Genomic DNA, 26,250 nt, shown 5'->3' on the forward strand with positions numbered 1-26,250 from the left:
GAGAATTATATTACATATCCATCGGGCCCAGGGGCCTTTCTGTTTGGAAATTGTGCTATCGCTGTGTTAATTTCCTATAAAGTTATCCCTGCATCGAGTGCAGCAGCTGCCCCCCTGTCTAGTTTAGGAAGTTCATATTCAGTGAGAAAGCGTTCCATAGTTTGTGGCTCGGCAGCATCGCATTTTGATTGATATAGCTCTGAGTAAAACTGCGCAAAGCATTTATTAATATCCTGCGGATCTGTTATTATTTTACCCTTGTCTTTTATTTTGTGAATAGCTCTAGATGCCTGTACATGCCATAGCTGTCTTGCTAATAATTTATGTGGTTTGTCACCCAGTTCAAAATAACTTTGTTGCGTTCTAGGAAGTAAAGAGCCCACCCGTTTCGAAAGGATGGTATTGTATTCATATTTCAACTTTGTGATCTTCTCAAGGACTGCATTCGAGGAATTCGTCCTAAAAACGTCCTCCTGTTCCCCTAACTCTCTTTCAGTTTCGCTCAGCCCAGTATTGGCGCGTTTCTTTCTCTCTGGTGTATAAGAAATACTGTAACCTCTAATCACAGCCTTCAGAGATTCCCAAAGGGTGGAGTCGTCACTTACCCCGTGTCGTTAGCTCCGAGGAAAAAAGCAATCTACTCCTTCAAATACTGACAAAAAGTCTCATCTTTCAACAGGTATGTGTCTAAGCTTCACGGTCGCCGACCTGTAGACATATTGTCGAGTTTCAGCACCATGGACAGAGGAGAGTGGTCCGTAATTAGAATAGGGTGATAGGTAACCGACGCAGCTGCTGAAATTAGTTTGGAGTCCAACAAAAAATAGTCAATTCTGGAATATGATTTATGAACTGATGAAAAGAAAGAATAATCCCTGTCTGTTGGTTGTGTCAGTCTCCTAATATCAACAATGTTAAGGTTTGTCATCAATGTATTTAGACAGACACTGGCATTTGATTGTTGAAGTGACCTTGATAGGTGTTTATCTAAAAGAGGATCTAACGTACAGTTAAAGTCACCTCCAACAATAACACTTGTATCCGAGATATTTGGTATGGCCTTAAATACCCTTTGAAAAAATAATGGATCATTGAAGTTGGGTCCATATAAATTGACCAAGGTTATTGGTTTCGAATTCAGTGTAACAGTATAACTTTAGACCGTCCCCTCGACCCGGGCGCGAACCAGGGACCCTCTGCACACATCAACAACAGTCGCCCACGAAGCATCGTTACCCATCGCTCCACAAAGGCCCTACTTCAGGTCTCAGAGCAAGTGACGTAACCGATTGAAATGCTATTAGCGCGTACCCGCTAACTAGCTAGCCATTTCACATCCGTTACACTCACCCCCCTTTCAACCTCCTCCTTTTCCGCAGCAACCAGTGATCCGGGTCAACAGCATCAATGTAACAGTATAACTTTAAACCGTCCCCTCGCCCCGACACGGGCGCGAACCAGGGACCCTCTGCACACATCAACAACGGTCGCACACGAAGCATCGTTACCCATCGCTCCACAAAAGCCACGGCTCTTGCAGAGCAAGGGGCAACACTACATCTAGGTTTCAGAGCAAGTGACGTAACTGATTGAAACGCTACTAGCGCGTACCCGCTAACTAGCTAGCCATTTCACATCCGTTACACCAGCAACAATAATATACCGAGCATTAGGATCTGAAATCGAGGATGAGTAAACAAAAGGAATGTTTTTTCTTATCGGGATTGCTACCCCACTTGCTTTTGCATCAAAGTTAGACTGGTATATCTGACCGATCCAGCCGACTGAGCGGAGCGTTTAATATGAGTTTCTTGAAGAAGCACTATGTTAGCGCCCAGTGATTTAAGATGAGAAAAAACCTTAGCTCGTTTCACGATATGCCCTAAGCCATTACAGTTCCAGCTGACTATCTTTATTCCACCAGGTCTACTCTGTGCTCGGTCACTATGTGGCATTTTTTATTTTAGAGCAAATTGTTGCTGTCATACAAAGCCCCAAAGAAAAACATCCCGCCGTGCGGGAGCTTGTCATGCCGCCTCTATTAATAAACGTGAACATAAAACACAGACCCCATCCCCCCCTCCCGTCCCCCCTCCCGTCCCATTACTGAGTGACTTCCCCAAACGAAGCACTCCTTGACTAACACACAAACCTTAGGGTGTCTAGACATACAGCTTGAACTAACTCGTCATCTATAGGTGCTCCGCATATAAACTAATATTAAATAACACTTAACTCTCACGTTAGGGGGTGAGTGGCGCCAAAACATGATAGGCTAAACAATGCCATAACATCTCACCCCTCATATAAGTCCTAATTTCTGATCTTCTGATCGAAAAGACATAGGCAGGAAATTCAAACACATTCCTGGCCTGTATTTGGCCATTTAGCCGGTTGACACGGCCGTTCGGTATCCTCAGCCAGAGAGCTTGCTTGACAAGAACAGATTGGCCTCTTTTGGGTTGTCAAACGTACGTGTTGATCCGTCGACTGTCACCTTAAACCGGGCTGGGAAGAGGAATCCATATCAGATATTGGCCACCCTGCATTTCTTGTGTAACTCATCATACTCTTTCCGTTGGTTCCTCGCCTCCAAGGTAAGATCTGGGTAGAAAGACACCCTGGCTCTGTTGTAGTTAAAGGGGAACTTTTGACTAGCCAGCTTGAGGATGAGATCCCTGGTCTGGGGATAGTGCAGCCGTACAATGAATGGCCTTGGTGGCGCGCCCTTGGCCGGCTTCATTGCCTGTGATCTGTGTGCGCGGTCGACCAGGATGGCCGTTTTGAAGTGTTCACTCCTCAGAAATGACGCTATCAGCCCCCGAGACAAATTCAGTGGGTTTCCCTTTCTCAGTGTCCTCCTGGATCCCAAATATTCGGATGTTCTGGCGTCTTGAATGCGACTCGAGCATTTCCAATCGGGTTTTCAGGGTTTTCTCTATGTCCTCTATGTCCTGGCCTCGTGATCGACTGTCGTTTGCTCAACCTCATGCACCCTGCCCTTAGTTGCCTTCAGTTTCAGTCAATACTCTGAGATATCAGCCAACCTTGTGTCCACCTTCTTGCTTAGTGAGTTTATGGCAGCCAGTAGGTCACTTTGAGTAGGTTCTGTGGGGAACTCTTGGGAGATAGCATCTTCAGCTAACTCCTCGTGGGTCTGCGATGTTTAAATTGGTTCGCTGTCTATCTCATTCAAATTATCTTGTTTAGCGCCCCATTTCTTGGTGCCTTTTCCCATTGTCATATTGCCAGACAATGTTTGAATTTATAGGTTGTGAGAGGTTAAGATAAATATTAATTTGAGCAGAGCTCTAGCAAAGCACATCTACTCCATAGCACGCTCTCTAGCGCCCCCCGGAAATTGTTTTATTTGATCCATTTTAGAATAAGGCTGTAACGTAACAAAATGTGGAAGAATTCAAGGGGTCTGAATACTTTCCGAAGGCACTGTATAAACACGGAGTGTCCAAAACACGATGAACACCTGCTCTTGGCATGTAGATAAAGGGGAGAGACAGGTAAAATAAGGATTTTTAAGCCTTGAGACAATTGAGACATGGATTATGTATGTGTGCCATTTGGGGTATAATAAAAAAACTATTACGCATTCCTGCGCCTGTCTCCCGAATCATTGTTACCAACATGACACAAGCTAAGGCTTAACAGGGCTCTTTTGTGGTATTTTTACTGTCTGTCAGGCAGCAGGGACGAGTAGGTATATAGGTCAGAGTGAACAGGCACCTCATATATCAATCATTATGGTGCATGAAATAGATCGTCACCCAGGCCAGCTGTGATTGGCTCTCCTCCATCTAGCAGAGGAGCTCTGGGAGCGAGTGACTGGGCATGACCGTGTGTTGACTGTGTGCGGATGTTACACACTGATTAACTGTAACACACACACACACACACACACACACACACACACACACACACACACACACACACACACACACACACACACACACACACACACACACACACACACACACACACACACACACACACACACACACTTCATCCCAGTCAAAATAGGTTTATTCAACCTTTTGGTATTTAGCTATCCCCAGTATGGTGTGCCTAAAGAGACAGCCAGGTAATGACCTGTGAGGTCACCACACTATGCCCAGAGAGAGACGTCAGACTCTGGTATAAATAGACCACTGCTGACAGCCCGCCCCTAAATTCCTCATCTCCTAATTCTCTTCCTCTGTTCTCTCTTCCTCACCCCCTCATTCTCCCTCTGTCTCTCTCTTACTCTGTTATCTCTCTCTTTCGTTCTCTCTCGTTCTCTCTCTGTACTCAATTATCGCTCTTGCTGTCTACCTCTTTCATCCTCTCCCATCTCTCTTTCTCTCTTTCTTTCTTGCACGTCCTTGCTCCCTTTCTCTCTCCTTCCCCATAGTTATACCTCTTGATCCTCTCTGTTGGCTGGTAATCTACATTTGGGTTGATTGGGTGGGATTGTGACCTAATTTGTGGTGATCTATTAGAGGAGTAAGGGATCCTTACATAAGAACGTCTTACAGTATACATGTGTTATTTTTAACGATGTTTGATTTATCATGCTCATTATGTCTTTTTAGTCATGTTGATGAAACTCTAGAGCACGACAATTGAGGAAAGAGGGGAAGAGATCAAGTGAGGGGGGAAACGAGGAGGGAAGACGGGAGACAGGACACAAGGGCTTGTATTACAGTTTTTTCCAATTGCTAACATGCATTGGTCAAAACTGAAGTCACATTGTCAAAACTCTTCACACAGTCAGCGAAACAGAAGTGTATGTGGACCAAACTGTGAATCATTTTTCATTGCTTTCACACAAAATGCATTCAATGACCACATTCTCCGAAATCCATGGACTCTTTTCTCATTCATACTCCACCACAGAGAGATTAAAGTAGATGTCACACGTCAAAATTTGATGGATGACCCTATGTGAACCTATGTGAACGCTATGTGAACCTAAGGGGCTGCCTGTCAGGACATCCTGATGGTTAGGTGGGGGTCTTTGGGTAAGGGTCCAGTTGTCAGGTCAACCGGTAATGATTTATGACCCAAGCCTGATTTATGACCCTATGTAATGATTTATGACCCTATGTCCTGTTGTAGCAGGCATGCCCATATTTGGGCTTCCGGTCAGGGCATCCTGGCGGGGTGGGGGTCGGTGGGGTGAGTAAGTGACAAGGTGTCAATGTCATAAATCAAAATCTTGATTTATGACCCTATGTCCTGTAGAAGGGTCCATGCCCATATTTGGGCTTCCGGTCAGGACATCCTGGTGGTTAGGTGGGGGCGGGGGGTGAGTAAGTGACCAGGTGTCAGGTCAACCGTCAAAAGCATGATTTATGACCCTATGTCCTGTAGAAGGGTACATGCCCATATTTGGGCTTCAGGTCAGGACATCCTGGTGGTTAGGGGGGTCGGGGTGGGGTGAGTAAGTGACCAGGTGTCAGGTCAACCTGTTACTGTTTCTCACGGCTTAGAGTGTGAAAAGAGTTTTATGATGTCTTTGAAGTTGTCATGATGTTTGATGTCTAGTGTCCTGTTTGGAATGGGTTGGGGGTTAATGAACATTTCAAAGAGTAAGGCCTATTTTATAGCCCTCCGGGGTTGTTGTCTATGAAACACGAATGTCCTGGGGTATTGGGCTTTGCAGACGCCTTATAAAGACCCAGAACAATACATGTTTAAGACTGTACAAGATCTTAAAAATAACCATGGATTTTGTGATCAGTGACAAAACAGTGATGACGGTGTGTGTGTGTGTGTGTTAGAAACAAGGTCCCTGCGCATTGTGGACATTTCAAGCTTTCAACAACAATAAAACAGCCATCTAAATAATGTTTCTAGGCCTAACACACTGTTGAGTTTCCTATTTAGTTGTCTTTATATGTATATGCACCGAGCTTCCAGGTGGCTCCAGCCTATGGTTGTTCGGTGCATGTACACCGGGGAGATTAGAACCCCAAAGAAAGATCCTAAAGGTAATTTCAGGTTTAGGTTTAGGGTATAATAACTTTAGTGAAACCGCATTTCAACCTATGTACAGACATAGAGAGCCAACACATAAAGGTGTAACAGGGATGAATGGATATTCAAGGTACAACAGTGGTCTTCTGTAACAAGCAATATGTGTTAAATATGGGCCACAGTCAAGCATGACAGCCTCTTTAGGAAAGGCCTTTACTTAGGACTTAAACAGAATAATTTTATACCCAGCTTATTCCTTAATGCTGTGGGATAAATCAGGTGTTTCTAGGTGGGCTTAAACAAATCTACAGTGAAACAAAAGTGTACATTTTACACATATGTTTATTGACTTTTAAAAAGACCACAGGAACATGACCGATATAGTGGAGATGCATGCTACACAAATCGGCTATTGGATATTCAATGTACAACAATAGTCTTAGGTAACAAGCAATACGTGTTAAATATGGGCCACAGTCAATCATGACAGCCTCTTTATGAAAGGCCTTTACTTATGACTTAAACAGATTCATTTTCTACCCATCTTATTCATTAAAGCTGAGGGCATACCCCAGGATTTACAGGCCGGACGGATTATCTACCCATGGAGGGAAAACTTACGGAGCTTTGAGGGAGTGTGCAAGCGTCTTAGCGATCGGATAATGGTCAGGGCTAACCAGGACCTATATCTGTAAGAAAGGCATAGTAAAATACATTAATTATGAACGGCTATAAACTGTATGTACTAAATATTTTGAATTAAATAAATGGTTTTAAAATTGTATCTCACCTTCTAACGATAGGAATAAGTCCTTTCCTTCTATCACCAAGCATGCCCCCGGAGAAAAAAGACTTGCGGAAAAAGACATGTGCGCGCGTGTGTGTGCGTGCGTGTGCGGTAGTGGATGTGTGTGTGTTTCAAAAACAAAGAAAACGGGGAGGGGTGTGTGTTCATAAATGGCTATGCGGTTGCGCTCAAGGCTCTCTCTCTCTCTCTCTCTAGGCAGGGGTCATTTGAAACCAAGGTTTACAATATACGTCAAAACAGAGCCCGACCCCCAAACAAAAAAGTGTGTCTGTGTCTTACGCATCCTAAACACAAAGGCCTTTCAAAACCTAATTTAGCTCAGGATGTAGGCTGTAGGGGCTAAAAAGTCAATCAGCCCAGCGATGTCTAGACCGCCCCACCCCAGCATCGAGGGGCTAGCCCCCCGGAGGTTGTAGAATATCAAAAGGGTCATAATGTTTAGACACCCCAATCACTTTGTTTGAACCAAATACCTTAGGAGTCAAATATACCTTGGGGGTATAGCCCGAAAAAACGTCAACCCAAGGCTATGTAAACTCATTCCGTACTTTCTCTAGTTAGGGGCACAACCAATATTGACAAACGATCCACTGTTACCACCGTTTTTAGCTCAGCTACACACCTCCAGGACCGCAGCTCCAGAATTGTTATCGGACTGACCCGTTAAAAAGATAATCTGGGAAACCCTCCTAATGGATCTTTCTGAAGGTGAGTTCGTGAAATAAATATATATATATGCTGTATATTAGATTTAGGATGCGGGGACTTGTTTGAACATTGTGAATGTTATAGTAATATTAAACAGGAGTTATAGGGGTTTTAACCGATGACAACAATTATTATTTTATTTAAGTCAAATGCACATATTCATGTAATTTAAAACGTTCGCAGGATATGCAACATTAAGCCACCTGCATCCCGGGGATAAAGGATATGGAACCGCCTTCATTAGAATGGAATTCCGAAGAGCAACGGATGGACACAGAATTTTACGAGATATCTATATGTCAACTGTATGTATTTTTTATGATAAAATGTACACCCGACATCGAAAATCATACAACCCTGGAGGACATGATCGAAACGGAAGGGGGACCCCCGGAACATGAAGAGTAAAACATTGAATTCGGACGATTTCCCCGCTTCAAATGACATTTCGGAGGTCTCTGATTTGCGGTTGTTTGTGATGGGCAGAAAACAGGTTAAGGAAAACTCCGAGGCTGAAACAACATTCAGTCATGCTATTCTAAAACAGGAAGACAACGATTTTTACAGATATTCAGAAACAGAAGGACAATAATTATCATTATAATTTGTTTTTTAAATATATTTTTTAGGCCATATGTTAAATGGACGTATTCTTATAAATTAAAATGTATCTATTTCGTATAAATACATGTTAACATTATCTAACGTCTGTATGATACCCAGAGGCTACAGGGCCTAAGGGATTGGGAACCGACAGAGTTAGACGGGGATTCTCAGAAGCAAACTGCGTCAGGTCCTTTACGTGGCCCATTCACTAATACACTATTTTCGGCGTAAGTCCCCCCACCCGACTACGGAAGAGCAGATGAAACAGAGACAATTCTGGGGGCTTATACTGAAGGCCTTATCCTAACTCCAAACACAAGCCAGCACCCCAGGACAGATAAAACGATAGACGGTGAATCTGTCCTTCCTCATGGAACTTTTTTGAAGGGGAGTTGAATATTAGAGGTGATGTTTGTATATATATATATATTATCTAAGAATGATTGGTATTAATTCTAGGCATTTACAGGTATGTTTTTAAAAATGAAGGCTATTTATACAATGAAACATTGTTTTTATTCCTACTGTTTGTAAACAATAGCTTCTGCCCCCTTAGGGTCTACTTGAACCGCTTATTAAATCAGACCTCTCAGACCAGAAAGTATGATTAGAAACCATGGCAAACTATATTCAATCTGTGATTAGAAACGATAATTAGAAGCTATGACAAAACTATGATCAAACTATGATAATAAACTATGAACAACTATGAAGACAGGGCGGTATGTGTGTGAATGATGAGCTATTATTTAAGTGTGTAATATTACTCTTTCTCTCTCTCTGTCAGGCTATGAAAAAGACAAGAGAAAGGACAGTGACTCCTGAGTGTTGATAGGTCTTAGATTTTTATAGACAGGGTATCTGTAAAACACAAGGTGACAACTATTGAAGATGCAAAAAGGGGTTTTCAGAAATATATTTGGTTGACAGATTTGTATTATTATAAAAAGTAATATAAAAAAGGATTAGAATCTTTAGTATTATTATGTTACATGCGAGACATACCCAGAAATGTCAGCGTAGACAACTTACAAGAATGTGTTTACCGGGGCGTGATGAAAACATTTTAAAGGAGCTTTAATTCAAACATGCAAAGATATATATTTGATACAATTACCAACGTTAAAAACTGTTGTTACAATATCACAAATAAGGTTTCTCGGACTAACACACTGTAGAGTTTCCTATATACTAAAGAACAATCACTAAGACAAAACACAAAAAGTTGTAATACATTCAGTATACAGGGCATTCTATATGGAAAACAGGTACATTTTGAAAGATTATGATGTTGATGTGATTTTTAAAAATTAATTTAGCAATTTAGGATAATACGGTTTATTTTATACTTTACTTAAATTGTATTATTTATCTTGCCTCATACCAGGCTAATACACTACCAAGCCATGCAAACAGCTAGGGAATTAACCCAGAACAGTTGTGGGTCTTTTTTTTTTTTTTTTTGAACAATAAATTATCAAGAATACCAATAGGCTTGATCTGATCCTCAAACCTATCACGACATCCTAGAATGCACAGACATATGCAAAACCATAAAACTCTGACAAGAAAACAATGAAAATCTTAACATGACTACATGCCCTGCCATTATTTTTTAGTTACCATCCACCCAATGGTTGAATTTGGTACTTTTTCTATGTAGATGCACCGAGCCTCCAAGTGGCTGGAGACATACAACAGGCTAAATTAAAATGACCCAGTATGTGAAAAGCTGGGGGGGTCAAATGTATTTTTTATGTATGGTTTTTGTTACAATCAACAGGGCTTCCTAACATTCGACATAACTAGTAAGCCTTACGCGGGAGATTAGAACTCAAAAGTAATAGGGGGTAAGAAAGATCATAAAGGTAATTTCATATTTCGGTTTAGGGGGTTAATAACTTTAGGGAAAACAATATTCACACTATGTGGATTATAAACATGTTAGAGAGCCATCACATCATGATGTAACAGGGATGAGTGGCGATTCAAAGTACAACAGGAGGCTTCTGTAAACTGCAATACGGGTTAAATATGTTCTACATACAGCCAAGACTGAGTGGTTTCACAAACTCCCTTTAAAGGTTTTGTAAGAAAGTTGTAACAGGCCTCATTCAACAGTCTAGAGATTAACCTAGAGACACCAAAAACATCAACGTTTAGAGCAGCTTGGAGATTATTCCCCCATGTAAGAGCCACACGGCCCCGTGTGGCTCAGTTGGTAGAGCATGGCGCTTGCAACGCCAGGGTTGTGGGTTCGATTCCCACGGGGGGCCAGTACAAAAAAAAAAAAGTATGAATGTATGTACTTGTAAGTCGCTCTGGATAAGAGCGTCTGCTAAATGACTTAAAATGTAAAATGTAAGGGGGGGGGGGGCAAAGAGTTGATTTACCTAACCCTGTACAAACCAAAGGAATTTCCAGAGTTAGCAAACCCTGACACTGGGTATGATAACTCTGACTCGTATGTCTAATGATTATTGTAGATGTTTACACCTGAGGGAGTTTACAGTAGGTCAATTAGATGTATAAAGGCAAAGAGAGCAACAAATTGACCTACGTGACCTCAAAGGACAGCCTACTTTATAATAGAGAATGCATGGATGTGTACTGAACATGTACCCCTTATAAAACATAGCGATCTACGGTCAAATGCATCTAAAGTTTTTAATGAAGTGGCCGCGGCATTTAATTTAGATTACTTCAACATAGTCTAGAACCAGTAAGACCATTGATTGAATGATCTGCTTTGTGCTATTGAGCAAGAGGCCTGACCCATTTCTATGTAAGAAGCAGCATCTTTATATTATTTTTTATATTCAGCTTCTTAATTAACTAACACATAAATATGTTTTTTATTTTTTTATTTTTTTAAGTCAGCTTAACGTCTATACTAGTACAACATATTAGGTACATACACTTCAATCATTAGAATTATTTTCGTATACTCGTGAAAACAACATATACTTAGTTTTTACACGTATTCTATAATGATTTAAAGTCAATAAAGATTTGACCCCATTCATGAAAGCTCACCCTTCCAGGAAAACATAAGTTTGTCCCCCCACAATGTAGAACACCACAGAATGAAACACCTATCGTTGAACCATGATAATGTGAGTTACCAACTATATACCCTATTGGTTTCAGGGAAATACATACTTTATACATTTTTTAGTATCTCAATATTGCGTTATATGTTTGAATGTCTAATAAACAAATTTATTGTATACATTAATAATATTATTTTGTCAGAAATTCAAGCCCTTGATACAGGTGTGTAATCTATCTCCCGCCCTGCTGATCTTGCTCTATCTGAACTACATTATGCTTTTATTTTGCATCAAATCTTTATTGACTTTAAATCATTATAGAATACGTGTAAAAACTAAGTATATGTTGTTTTCACGAGTATACGAAAATAATTCTAATGATTGAAGTGTATGTACCTAATATGTTGTACTAGTATAGACGTTAAGCTGACTTAAAAAAATAAAAAAATAAAAAACATATTTATGTGTTAGTTAATTAAGAAGCTGAATATAAAAAATAATATAAAGATGCTGCTTCTTACATAGAAATGGGTCAGGCCTCTTGCTCAATAGCACAAAGCAGATCATTCAATCAATGGTCTTACTGGTTCTAGACTATGTTGAAGTAATCTAAATTAAATGCCGCGGCCACTTCATTAAAAACTTTAGATGCATTTGACCGTAGATCGCTATGTTTTATAAGGGGTACATGTTCAGTACACATCCATGCATTCTCTATTATAAAGTAGGCTGTCCTTTGAGGTCACGTAGGTCAATTTGTTGCTCTCTTTGCCTTTATACATCTAATTGACCTACTGTAAACTCCCTCAGGTGTAAACATCTACAATAATCATTAGACATACGAGTCAGAGTTATCATACCCAGTGTCAGGGTTTGCTAACTCTGGAAATTCCTTTGGTTTGTACAGGGTTAGGTAAATCAACTCTTTGCCCCCCCCCCTTACATTTTACATTTTAAGTCATTTAGCAGACGCTCTTATCCAGAGCGACTTACAAGTACATACATTCATACTTTTTTTTTTTTGTACTGGCCCCCCGTGGGAATCGAACCCACAACCCTGGCGTTGCAAGCGCCATGCTCTACCAACTGAGCCACACGGGGCCGTGTGGCTCTTACATGGGGGAATAATCTCCAAGCTGCTCTAAACGTTGATGTTTTTGGTGTCTCTAGGTTAATCTCTAGACTGTTGAATGAGGCCTGTTACAACTTTCTTACAAAACCTTTAAAGGGAGTTTGTGAAACCACTCAGTCTTGGCTGTATGTAGAACATATTTAACCCGTATTGCAGTTTACAGAAGCCTCCTGTTGTACTTTGAATCGCCACTCATCCCTGTTACATCATGATGTGATGGCTCTCTAACATGTTTATAATCCACATAGTGTGAATATTGTTTTCCCTAAAGTTATTAACCCCCTAAACCGAAATATGAAATTACCTTTATGATCTTTCTTACCCCCTATTACTTTTGAGTTCTAATCTCCCGCGTAAGGCTTACTAGTTATGTCGAATGTTAGGAAGCCCTGTTGATTGTAACAAAAACCATACATAAAAAATACATTTGACCCCCCCAGCTTTTCACATACTGGGTCATTTTAATTTAGCCTGTTGTATGTCTCCAGCCACTTGGAGGCTCGGTGCATCTACATAGAAAAAGTACCAAATTCAACCATTGGGTGGATGGTAACTAAAAAATAATGGCAGGGCATGTAGTCATGTTAAGATTTTCATTGTTTTCTTGTCAGAGTTTTATGGTTTTGCATATGTCTGTGCATTCTAGGATGTCGTGATAGGTTTGAGGATCAGATCAAGCCTATTGGTATTCTTGATAATTTATTGTTCAAAAAAAAAAAAAAAAAGACCCACAACTGTTCTGGGTTAATTCCCTAGCTGTTTGCATGGCTTGGTAGTGTATTAGCCTGGTATGAGGCAAGATAAATAATACAATTTAAGTAAAGTATAAAATAAACCGTATTATCCTAAATTGCTAAATTAATTTTTAAAAATCACATCAACATCATAATCTTTCAAAATGTACCTGTTTTCCATATAGAATGCCCTGTATACTGAATGTATTACAACTTTTTGTGTTTTGTCTTAGTGATTGTTCTTTAGTATATAGGAAACTCTACAGTGTGTTAGTCCGAGAAACCTTATTTGTGATATTGTAACAACAGTTTTTAACGTTGGTAATTGTATCAAATATATATCTTTGCATGTTTGAATTAAAGCTCCTTTAAAATGTTTTCATCACGCCCCGGTAAACACATTCTTGTAAGTTGTCTACGCTGACATTTCTGGGTATGTCTCGCATGTAACATAATAATACTAAAGATTCTAATCCTTTTTTATATTACTTTTTATAATAATACAAATCTGTCAACCAAATATATTTCTGAAAACCCCTTTTTGCATCTTCAATAGTTGTCACCTTGTGTTTTACAGATACCCTGTCTATAAAAATCTAAGACCTATCAACACTCAGGAGTCACTGTCCTTTCTCTTGTCTTTTTCATAGCCTGACAGAGAGAGAGAAAGAGTAATATTACACACTTAAATAATAGCTCATCATTCACACACATACCGCCCTGTCTTCATAGTTGTTCATAGTTTATTATCATAGTTTGATCATAGTTTTGTCATAGCTTCTAATTATCGTTTCTAATCACAGATTGAATATAGTTTGCCATGGTTTCTAATCATACTTTCTGGTCTGAGAGGTCTGATTTAATAAGCGGTTCAAGTAGACCCTAAGGGGGCAGAAGCTATTGTTTACAAACAGTAGGAATAAAAACAATGTTTCATTGTATAAATAGCCTTCATTTTTAAAAACATACCTGTAAATGCCTAGAATTAATACCAATCATTCTTAGATAATATATATATATATACAAACATCACCTCTAATATTCAACTCCCCTTCAAAAAAGTTCCATGAGGAAGGACAGATTCACCGTCTATCGTTTTATCTGTCCTGGGGTGCTGGCTTGTGTTTGGAGTTAGGATAAGGCCTTCAGTATAAGCCCCCAGAATTGTCTCTGTTTCATCTGCTCTTCCGTAGTCGGGTGGGGGGACTTACGCCGAAAATAGTGTATTAGTGAATGGGCCACGTAAAGGACCTGACGCAGTTTGCTTCTGAGAATCCCCGTCTAACTCTGTCGGTTCCCAATCCCTTAGGCCCTGTAGCCTCTGGGTATCATACAGACGTTAGATAATGTTAACATGTATTTATACGAAATAGATACATTTTAATTTATAAGAATACGTCCATTTAACATATGGCCTAAAAAATATATTTAAAAAACAAATTATAATGATAATTATTGTCCTTCTGTTTCTGAATATCTGTAAAAATCGTTGTCTTCCTGTTTTAGAATAGCATGACTGAATGTTGTTTCAGCCTCGGAGTTTTCCTTAACCTGTTTTCTGCCCATCACAAACAACCGCAAATCAGAGACCTCCGAAATGTCATTTGAAGCGGGGAAATCGTCCGAATTCAATGTTTTACTCTTCATGTTCCGGGGGTCCCCCTTCCGTTTCGATCATGTCCTCCAGGGTTGTATGATTTTCGATGTCGGGTGTACATTTTATCATAAAAAATACATACAGTTGACATATAGATATCTCGTAAAATTCTGTGTCCATCCGTTGCTCTTCGGAATTCCATTCTAATGAAGGCGGTTCCATATCCTTTATCCCCGGGATGCAGGTGGCTTAATGTTGCATATCCTGCGAACGTTTTAAATTACATGAATATGTGCATTTGACTTAAATAAAATAATAATTGTTGTCATCGGTTAAAACCCCTATAACTCCTGTTTAATATTACTATAACATTCACAATGTTCAAACAAGTCCCCGCATCCTAAATCTAATATACAGCATATATATATATTTATTTCACGAACTCACCTTCAGAAAGATCCATTAGGAGGGTTTCCCAGATTATCTTTTTAACGGGTCAGTCCGATAACAATTCTGGAGCTGCGGTCCTGGAGGTGTGTAGCTGAGCTAAAAACGGTGGTAACAGTGGATCGTTTGTCAATATTGGTTGTGCCCCTAACTAGAGAAAGTACGGAATGAGTTTACATAGCCTTGGGTTGACGTTTTTTCGGGCTATACCCCCAAGGTATATTTGACTCCTAAGGTATTTGGTTCAAACAAAGTGATTGGGGTGTCTAAACATTATGACCCTTTTGATATTCTACAACCTCCGGGGGGCTAGCCCCTCGATGCTGGGGTGGGGCGGTCTAGACATCGCTGGGCTGATTGACTTTTTAGCCCCTACAGCCTACATCCTGAGCTAAATTAGGTTTTGAAAGGCCTTTGTGTTTAGGATGCGTAAGACACAGACACACTTTTTTGTTTGGGGGTCGGGCTCTGTTTTGACGTATATTGTAAACCTTGGTTTCAAATGACCCCTGCCTAGAGAGAGAGAGAGAGAGAGCCTTGAGCGCAACCGCATAGCCATTTATGAACACACACCCCTCCCCGTTTTCTTTGTTTTTGAAACACACACACATCCACTACCGCACACGCACGCACACACACGCGCGCACATGTCTTTTTCCGCAAGTCTTTTTTCTCCGGGGGCATGCTTGGTGATAGAAGGAAAGGACTTATTCCTATCGTTAGAAGGTGAGATACAATTTTAAAACCATTTATTTAATTCAAAATATTTAGTACATACAGTTTATAGCCGTTCATAATTAATGTATTTTACTATGCCTTTCTTACAGATATAGGTCCTGGTTAGCCCTGACCATTATCCGATCGCTAAGACGCTTGCACACTCCCTCAAAGCTCCGTAAGTTTTCCCTCCATGGGTAGATAATCCGTCCGGCCTGTAAATCCTGGGGTATGCCCTCAGCTTTAATGAATAAGATGGGTAGAAAATGAATCTGTTTAAGTCATAAGTAAAGGCCTTTCATAAAGAGGCTGTCATGATTGACTGTGGCCCATATTTAACACGTATTGCTTGTTACCTAAGACTATTGTTGTACATTGAATATCCAATAGCCGATTTGTGTAGCATGCATCTCCACTATATCGGTCATGTTCCTGTGGTCTTTTTAAAAGTCAATAAACATATGTGTAAAATGTACACTTTTGTTTCACTGTAGATTTGTTTAAGCCCACCTAGAAACACCTGATTTATCCCACAGCATTAAGGAATAAGCTGGGTATAAAATTATTCTGTTTAAGTCCTAAGTAAAGGCCTTTCCTAAAGAGGCTGTCATGCTTGACTGTGGCCCATATTTAACACATATTGCTTGTTACAGAAGACCACTGTTGTACCTTGAATATCCATTCATCCCTGTTACACCTTTATGTGTTGGCTCTCTATGTCTGTACATAGGTTGAAATGCGGTTTCACTAAAGTTATTATACCCTAAACCTAAACCTGAAATTACCTTTAGGATCTTTCTTTGGGGTTCTAATCTCCCCGGTGTACATGCACCGAACAACCATAGGCTGGAGCCACCTGGAAGCTCGGTGCATATACATATAAAGACAACTAAATAGGAAACTCAACAGTGTGTTAGGCCTAGAAACATTATTTAGATGGCTGTTTTATTGTTGTTGAAAGCTTGAAATGTCCACAATGCGCAGGGACCTTGTTTCTAACACACACACACACACACCGTCATCACTGTTTTGTCACTGATCACAAAATCCATGGTTATTTTTAAGATCTTGTACAGTCTTAAACATGTATTGTTCTGGGTCTTTATAAGGCGTCTGCAAAGCCCAATACCCCAGGACATTCGTGTTTCATAGACAACAACCCCGGAGGGCTATAAAATAGGCCTTACTCTTTGAAATGTTCATTAACCCCCAACCCATTCCAAACAGGACACTAGACATCAAACATCATGACAACTTCAAAGACATCATAAAACTCTTTTCACACTCTAAGCCGTGAGAAACAGTAACAGGTTGACCTGACACCTGGTCACTTACTCACCCCACCCCGACCCCCCTAACCACCAGGATGTCCTGACCTGAAGCCCAAATATGGGCATGTACCCTTCTACAGGACATAGGGTCATAAATCATGCTTTTGACGGTTGACCTGACACCTGGTCACTTACTCACCCCCCGCCCCCACCTAACCACCAGGATGTCCTGACCGGAAGCCCAAATATGGGCATGGACCCTTCTACAGGACATAGGGTCATAAATCAAGATTTTGATTTATGACATTGACACCTTGTCACTTACTCACCCCACCGACCCCCACCCCGCCAGGATGCCCTGACCGGAAGCCCAAATATGGGCATGCCTGCTACAACAGGACATAGGGTCATAAATCATTACATAGGGTCATAAATCAGGCTTGGGTCATAAATCATTACCGGTTGACCTGACAACTGGACCCTTACCCAAAGACCCCCACCTAACCATCAGGATGTCCTGACAGGCAGCCCCTTAGGTTCACATAGCGTTCACATAGGTTCACATAGGGTCATCCATCAAATTTTGACGTGTGACATCTACTTTAATCTCTCTCACCACCTGCAAAACGATATATTTGCAGCACATTTTCAAATGCTAACACACTGTTTCCAAAACTGTTAAAAACACATTCAAAACAGAATAATGGCAAATGTCGTGCATTTCTGCAGTAACTAGTTTGAAACATACAGTGGCTTGCAAAAGTATTCACCCCTCTTGGCATTTTTCAGAATTTGTTGCCTTACAACCTGGAATTAAAATAGATTTTTTGGGGGGTTTGTATCATTTGATTTACACACCATGCCTACCACTTTGAAGATGCAAAATATTTTTTATTGTGAAACAAACAAGAAATATGACTAGGCCATTCCAAGACATTTAGATGTTTCCTCTTAAACCACTCGAGTGTTGCTTTAGCAGTATGCTTAGGGTCATTGTCCTGCTGGAAGGTGAACCTCCGTCCTAGTCTCAAATCTCCTGAAGACTGAAACAGGCTTCCCTCAAGAATTTCCCTGTATTTAGCACCATCCATCATTCCTTCAATTTTGACCAGTTTCCCAGTCCTTGCTGATGAAAAACATACCCACAGCATGATGCTGCCACCCCCATGCTTCACTGTGGGGATGGTGTTCTTGGGGTGATGAGAGGTGTTGGATTTGTGTCAGACATAGCGTTTTCCTTGATGGCCAAAAAGCAAAATTTTTGTCTCATCTGACCATAGTACCTTCTTCCATATGTTCGGGGAGTCTACCACATGCCTTATGGCGAACACCAAACGTGTTTGCTTATTTTTTTCTTTAAGCAATGGCTTTTTTTCTGGCCACTCCTCCGTAAAGCCCAGCTCTGTGGAGTGTACGGCTTAAAGTGGTCCTATGGACAGATACTCCAATCTCCACTGTGGAGCTTTGCAGCTCCTTCAGGGTTATCTTTGGTCTCTTTGTTACCTCTCTGATTAATGCTGTCGTTGCCTGGTCTGTGAGTTTTGTTGGGCGGCCCTCTCTTGAAAGGTTTGTTGTGGTGCCATATTCTTTCCATTTTTTAATAATGGATTTAATGGTGCTCAGTGGGATGTTCAAAGTTTCAGATATTTTTTTTATAACTCAACCCTGTACTTCTCCACAACTTTGTCCCTGACTTGTTTGGAGAGCTCCTTGGTCTTCATGGTGCCGCTTCCTTGGTGGTGCCCCTTGCTTAGTGGTGTTGCAGACTCTGGGGCCTTTCAGAACAGGTGTATATATACTGAGACCATGTGACACTTAGATTGCACACAGGTGGACTTTATTTAACTAATTATGTGACTTCTGAAGGTAATTGGTCGCACCAGATCTTATTTAGGGGCTTCATAGCAAAGGGGGTGAATACGTACGCCAACACAACTTTTGAGTTGTTAATTTTTAGAATTTTTTTAGACACGTTTTTTTTCATTTCACTTCACCAATTTGGACTACTTTGTGTATGATATGTGTACTATTACGTGTTCCACCACCCATTTTATTTACATATTTAAATGTCCCTGTGGGCTCTGTTATGTCGGTAAAACCACCCGCTCTCTCAAACAGAGAATTAGTGAACATAAGAGTTCAATCAGGAGAAACGAAAGGGATTATCCAGTCGCTGTACATTTCAATGACCTGATGCATGACATTTCCACCTTTAGATTTTGTGGCATAGAGAAAGTTAAGATATCAGACAGGGGAGGAGATATTAATAATACTCTGAGTAAAAGATAATGTTTTTGGATTTTCACCCTCCAGACATTATTTCCTAAAGGACTTCATGATGAAATGCCTATGTATGTTATGTTGTGAATTTGAACATGAAATATGTGTCTATTGTAGATTACTCTGACGTTGTTCGTACGATGTACCCAATGACTAATGAAAACTTGCTATGTCCTCATTGAGGTTTTACAGACTTGTTCAATACGCCTTGTTTATAAACTTTTGTAATATTTATGAAATGCATATTGTTATATTTGGTGGCACTTATTTGTTTTTCCTTTGCCTCCAACCCCCTTCGATGTGTAGAACGGATGTGGGTGGGGCCAGGTCTACATAAGGGTGCAAATTTTAAAAAATCACAAAAGCTCTGATGAAGGCCGTGTGGCCGATACGTAAGCTTATTAAATATCGGTGATACTATCAAGAGCAGTGTGCGGTTTTGTTCAATTGTTGCCATGCACCTGCAAATAAGATTGCTCAGATGTGCGAGTGCCTTTTGAATTTTGTATGTCCATTACATGAAATCCAAATAAAAATCAATTTAAATTAGAGGTTGTAATGCAACAAAATAGAAAAAACACCAAGTTGGATGAATACTTTTGCAAGGCACTGTATAGAACATCTCAGCAGAATATTTAATCATTCCAAACACAGCTGATTGCAATTTCAGCTGAAAGCCTACCCAAGTGTCCTGTTTTTAGTCTCGTTACCAAACAGACCAAAGAGGACGGCTTCGGAATGATTTAGTTTGGAAACATGGATCAAGGAAGACAGGTTGGGGGGGAAAGAAGAGTGGCAGGGAGAGGGAGAATGCGTGGAGGACAAAGGAGAGGAAGACCAAGAGCGGTGGTCTCTGATGAGATAAGGGCCACAATTATTGACCATGTTGTAAACCATGGTCTCTCTGAGAGAGGCCGGTTTAAGGGTGCAACCAAATCTGCAGCGTTCAACAGTTGCATCAATAGTACGCATTTTCCGGCAAAACAACAGGTGAGATCCTGTGCATCCTTCAATGATAATTTAACTACATATTACAGTACATTACAGTATGTTCACATTTTTACATGTACTGACATTTTGAAATATATTGACTGTTTTGTGTTATTCAGTAGGATCCCAAGGTTGCCTCCCACAGGAGGGAGAGGCAGAATATTATCAGATGCGCAGGAAATTGCCATTGTTGACATGGTAATTAGCAACAATGCAATAAAACTGCGGGAAATTCGGGACAGATTGCTGGCAGACATTATCACTTTAGGGAATGTGAATACGGTCAGCACAACGACAATTGCCAGTGTCCCAGAGGAACATAAAATAAGGATGAAGCTGTAGGGTACACTGTACCCTTTGAGAGAAACTGTCACGCCCTGGCCTTAGTTATCTTTGTTTTCTTTATTATTTTGGTTAGGTCAGGGTGTGACATGGGGGATGTATGTGTTTTGTCTTGTCTAGGGATTTTGTATGTTTATGGGGTGTTTACTAGTCTAGGTGTTTGTATGTCTATGGTTGCCTAGATTGGTTCTCAATTAGAGGCAGCTGTTTATCGTTGTCTCTGATTGGGAACCATATTTAGGCAGCCATATTCCGTTGGGTATTTCGTGGGTTATTGTCTATATGTAAGTTGCCTGTGTCTGCACTTGTTTAATATATAGCTTCACGTTCGTTTGTTGTTTTGCATAGTTTGTTTAAGTGTTCTTCGTTTCGTTAAATAAATAGAAGAATGTATTCTTATCACGCTGCGCCTTGGTCCTCCTCTCTTCATCCAAACGACGAACGTGACAGAAACGATGAACGTGTGAAAGAACTCCGTTATCTATATGTCTGTTCAATAACCAAACGGTACATACACAGCTATGCATAATGTAAAGTACTGTGAATTTACTGTATTTTAGAGAGTAATGGAGATGGAAGCCAGGCAAACTGCACGTACATTCATCTTTGAGGATGAAGCTGGATTCAACCTGGCAAAAACACGCCACAGGGAAAGAAATGTGATTGGACAGAGAGCAACCGTGGATGTCCCAGGCCAGAGAGGAGCTAACATCACAATGTGTGCAGCACTGTCCAATGATGGTTTGCTGTTACACAAACCACTCATTGGCCCCTACAATACAGAGAGGCTCATTTCTTATCTGGATGACCTGCATAATCGACTTGTGCCAGCGGAGGAGAGAGGGGCAAGAAACTCCCCTACCTTCGTTGTTGTGTGGGATAATGTGGCATTCCACCACTCTGCTGCAATCACAGACTGGTTTGCTGCACATCCCAGGATGTCAGTACTGTTCCTGCCTCCATACTCCCCCTTCCTGAACCCCATAGAGGAGTTTTTCTCTGTGTGGAGGTGGAAGGTTTATGACCACCATCCACATGACCACATGTCCTTACTGAATGCCATGAATGTGGGGTGTGGAGACACTTCTCCTGAAGACTGCCAGGGTGTGGAGACACTTCTCCTGAAGACTGCCAGGGTGTGGAGACACTTCTCCTGAAGACTGCCAGGGTGTGGAGACACTTCTCCTGAAGACTGCCAGGGTGTGGAGACACTTCTCCTGAAGACTGCCAGGGTGTGGAGACACTTCTCCTGAAGACTGCCAGGGTTGGATTAGATATTCCAGAAGATACCTTCCAAGATGTATCGCCAGAGAAGACATAAGATGTGATGTTGATGAGAACTAGAACCCTCACAGTACTGTACAGTATGAGTGATTATACTATACATGTTGATGAGAACTAGAACCCTCACAGTACTGTACAGTATGAGTGTTATACTATACATGTTGATGAGAACTAGAACCCTCACAGTACTGTACAGTATGAGTGTTATACTATACATGTTGATGAGAACTAGAACCCTCACAGTACTGTACAGTATGAGTGTTATACTATACATGTTGATGAGAACTAGAACCCTCACAGTACTGTACAGTATGAGTGATTATACTATACATGTTGATGGGAACTAGAACCCTCACAGTACTGTACAGTATGAGTGATTATACTATACATGTTGATGAGAACTAGAACCCTCACAGTACTGTACAGTATGAGTGATTATACTATACATGTTGATGAGAACTAGAACCCTCACAGTACTGTACAGTATGAGTGATTATACTATACATGTTGATGAGAACTAGAACCCTCACAGTACTGTACAGTATGAGTGATTATACTATACATGTTGATGAGAACTAGAACCCTCACAGTACTGTACAGTATGAGTGATTATACTATACATGTTGATGAGAACTAGAACCCTCACAGTACTGTACAGTATGAGTGATTATACTATACATGTTGATGAGAACTAGAACCCTCACAGTACTGTACAGTATGAGTGATTATACTATACATGTTGATGAGAACTAGAACCCTCACAGTACTGTACAGTATGAGTGATTATACTATACATGTTGATGAGAACTAGAACCCTCACAGTACTGTACAGTATGAGTGATTATATTATACATGTTGATGAGAACTAGAACCCTCACAGTACTGTACAGTATGAGTGTTATACTATACATGTTGATGAGAACTAGAACCCTCACAGTACTGTACAGTATGAGTGATTATATTATACATGTTGATGAGAACTAGAACCCTCACAGTACTGTACAGTATGAGTGATTATACTATACATGTTGATGAGAACTAGAACCCTCACAGTACTGTACAGTATGAGTGATTATACTATACATGTTGATGAGAACTAGAACCCTCACAGTACTGTACAGTATGAGTGATTATACTATACATGTTGATGAGAACTAGAACCCTCCCAGTACTGTACAGTATGAGTGATTATACTATACATGTTGATGGGAACTAGAACCCTCACAGTACTGTACAGTATGAGTGATTATACTATACATGTTGATGAGAACTAGAACCCTCACAGTACTGTACAGTATGAGTGTTATACTATACATGTTGATGAGAACTAGAACCCTCACAGTACTGTACAGTATGAGTGTTATACTATACATGTTGATGAGAACTAGAACCCTCACAGTACTGTACAGTATGAGTGTTATACTATACATGTTGATGAGAACTAGAACCCTCACAGTACTGTACAGTATGAGTGTTATACTATACATGTTGATGAGAACTAGAACCCTCACAGTACTGTACAGTATGAGTGATTATACTATACATGTTGATGAGAACTAGAACCCTCACAGTACTGTACAGTATGAGTGATTATACTATACATGTTGTTGATGTTTTCTTTGTAATTATTATTGCAGCCCTGGAATTTCCGGAATTCGTTTTTCTTTGAACTTTTTATTTTCACAACTAAATTACTATATGCAAAGATATAGAAAAAAGAAAGGCTATTGAAGCAAATTGCTGAATGTCTGATTCATTCTTGTTACATATACTTTAGTACAGTCAATAAAGTGAAAAGGTGTTATTCTAATTCTATAATGAAATACGGATTTATGTGAAAAACCATTCAAACTTCAAAGAGAAAAGTTCCTCTTTTATGTAAAGCTCCCTGTTAGTGTTTTGAGGTCAGTGTGTTATGAGTGACAATGTATGTTTTCTGAATGAGAATTGTTGCCAGTGTTATGGTCGAACGAGCTTATTTTGAGACATGAAGTGTTTTGGTGGTTTGAGTGAGTTTTGGAGGTGAGATGAACTGTTTGGCCAAGATGCATGTTAGTAATGAAGACCGTGTGAAGAGTTTTGAAGAAGTGGCTTTATTATTGACCGATGCTTGCTAGCAATTGAAGAAAACTAATGCAACAAGACTGGTGTTTCCCCCAGTGTTTGAAGGTGTTTATGTGATTTCCATGGATCTGATTTTTAAGCGCGTCCTTTGATGCCACAGACCAGAGGGCTCAGGGGGAAGTGAGTGTGTGAGGGAGGGCCAACTCTTTCATGTGCAGAAATAGAGAACATTAAAAACTAGCTTGTGTCCATGTGCTTTCCAGCCATTCAGGGAGCCTGATAGGCTGCCCCGTAGGCCTCTGGTCAAAGGTAGTGCACAATATAGGGAATAGGTTGCCATTTGGTACACACCCTATGTCTTCCATGATTGTAAGTTGTTAGTTCTGTGTGGTAACCAGGTTATAACCAGGTGAGAGATATGTCTCTACTCGCACCATATAAGCAAACAATTAAATTGATAGAACCTACAAGCTATCTTCAATATTAAAGCTGATCCACCCCCTCCTGGTCTACAAGTTTTTTCTAAGCGGGTCATGTGGCCGGGACAAACTCCTGGCCCTATGAGTATTCACTATCCCTCCACCCAGATTGAGTCTGATGCAGCAGCCTTACAGCATGGTAGTTGGTACTGTAGTTGTCATCTCTCTGGGTGGGTTCTCCTCAGGATTTCAGATTCTATTTCGGAATGTACTTTTCTACTTGTTCTCACCCAAGTTCTCATAGTCTCTGACAGGTGTCAGTCTCTGTCAATCACCCGGACAAAGACAGACTCTGATGGAGTCTGAAATGATCATGCTTTGATCGCAGACTAACGAAGGTTGACAGGAATCTTTGCCAAAAAGACTTGTTTCTCTGTTAATATTAACTCTGTCTATGTAAAGTGGAATGGCGCTGTCCATTACAATGATGATTGCTTTCACTGGAGAATGTATGTCTGAGATTCAGATGGGACACGATGTTGGCTGTGTCAATGCAATGTCTGAAAGACATAAAAAGGAACTTGAGTTTCGGTCAGTAGATCTTCGGTCTAGACCTTCATGACCCAAAAAGCACCAATGTTCAGGCTTATTGTACTGTGTGTGTGTGCGCCTGCTGTGCGTGCGTGCATCATTAGTGGTATATTGACCTGCCGTGTTTCACATCGCTCTACTCCCTAAGAGTTACTGCCTATCGGAGACAAGATCCAGGTTTGTCGCTAATGAGGAGTTTAACACTCCCTCCTCTGCGTTCCACCTGACGTCTCTAATAAATCACATCTCCAGTCCGGTCTGGTCTGGATTCTGGAACACTGGCTCTAATAGAAGCAGCTGCTGGACCTCCAACTGGAACGTTTTGGAACGTTTTCTCAATATTCCGTTCCAACGTTCTCTCACATTTGAGAACGTGTGACTGATTCGGATCGAATCCAGGACTCCTGCACGCCCACAAGAATGTTTTACCCTGCTAAACCAAAGCTTATGACATGCTCTCTAAAAAAACATGCCTGGTCGAATGAAACAGACGGAGGCCTAGCTAAATAGTCAAAAAGGTTTATTCACGGAACGCTCTAAAGTCAGGAATACAAAACAATTCATTTTATACTGACTTCCCACGCGCACACATTCACACAACCATACGCACACACACACACACACACATACACACACACATGCATACAAACAGACGCACACACATGTCCTGCTACCCAGCCGCCAGAGATTAGTGACCTTGTCCTTGACACATACTCCCTGTTCTTCTCCCAAATCTCTAGTCAGGTCGGCACCAAGCTCAGACAGTCTGTGTTTATAATACCATAAAGACATATTGTCTTTACCCTAATTCTGACTAGACTACACATTTATTGATTATGATGTTATACATTTTAATCACTTCCATACAATTATATCTTTCAGGGCGGAATATTCGAATCATTCAATTAACCGATAATTCTCCCCTAACAAGCCTGTTCAGTTTTTTTTTAACCTGCGTCATGAGATGACACCCTCCAGAAAGTATCTTTGTCCCCGGTGTGTTAATGCTCCATCTCTGACCGTCTATTATTGAGTCCTTTCCCCCCTCTTTATTTAAGGGAATCCTGTTCATTCTCGGGGTCACTATCCCAATTACATTTATCTGACAGAACAGCTTCATTAGTGTGTGTTTGTTTGTTTATTTGTGTGAGCAAGCTTGTGCCGTGTGACTGACTGACTAGCGAATTTTAGATGCATGCTGCCTCCATTTCCTAATTATGCTCCATCCCAAAGC

At 40.7% G+C, this 26,250-nt stretch overlaps 1 protein-coding gene, 2 long non-coding RNA genes and 2 other non-coding genes across 5 annotated transcripts in view; 3 read left to right on the forward strand and 2 right to left on the reverse strand.

Annotated features, from left to right (window-relative positions):
• Positions 1 to 26,250, forward strand: part of LOC120029182 (delta and Notch-like epidermal growth factor-related receptor) — an 87,375-nt gene that overhangs the window by 12,094 nt on the left and 49,031 nt on the right. The gene's annotated exons all lie outside the window — the stretch shown is intronic.
• LOC120028870 lies at positions 6,997 to 8,814 on the forward strand. Its single transcript, XR_005473542.1, has 2 exons — positions 6,997 to 7,489; positions 7,673 to 8,814. It is a non-coding gene; the product is annotated as an uncharacterized LOC120028870 (long non-coding RNA).
• trnaa-ugc lies at positions 10,297 to 10,372 on the forward strand. Its single transcript has one exon. It is a non-coding gene; the product is annotated as a tRNA-Ala (tRNA).
• On the reverse strand, positions 12,176 to 12,251 carry trnaa-ugc. Its single transcript has one exon. It is a non-coding gene; the product is annotated as a tRNA-Ala (tRNA).
• On the reverse strand, positions 13,734 to 15,551 carry LOC120028869. The gene is made up of 2 exons (XR_005473541.1): positions 15,059 to 15,551; positions 13,734 to 14,875 (listed from the first exon to the last, which is right to left on the reverse strand). It is a non-coding gene; the product is annotated as an uncharacterized LOC120028869 (long non-coding RNA).

The sequence above is a fragment of the Salvelinus namaycush genome, chromosome 34 (genome assembly GCF_016432855.1).
Source record: "Salvelinus namaycush isolate Seneca chromosome 34, SaNama_1.0, whole genome shotgun sequence".
NCBI classification, from domain to species: domain Eukaryota; kingdom Metazoa; phylum Chordata; class Actinopteri; order Salmoniformes; family Salmonidae; genus Salvelinus; species Salvelinus namaycush.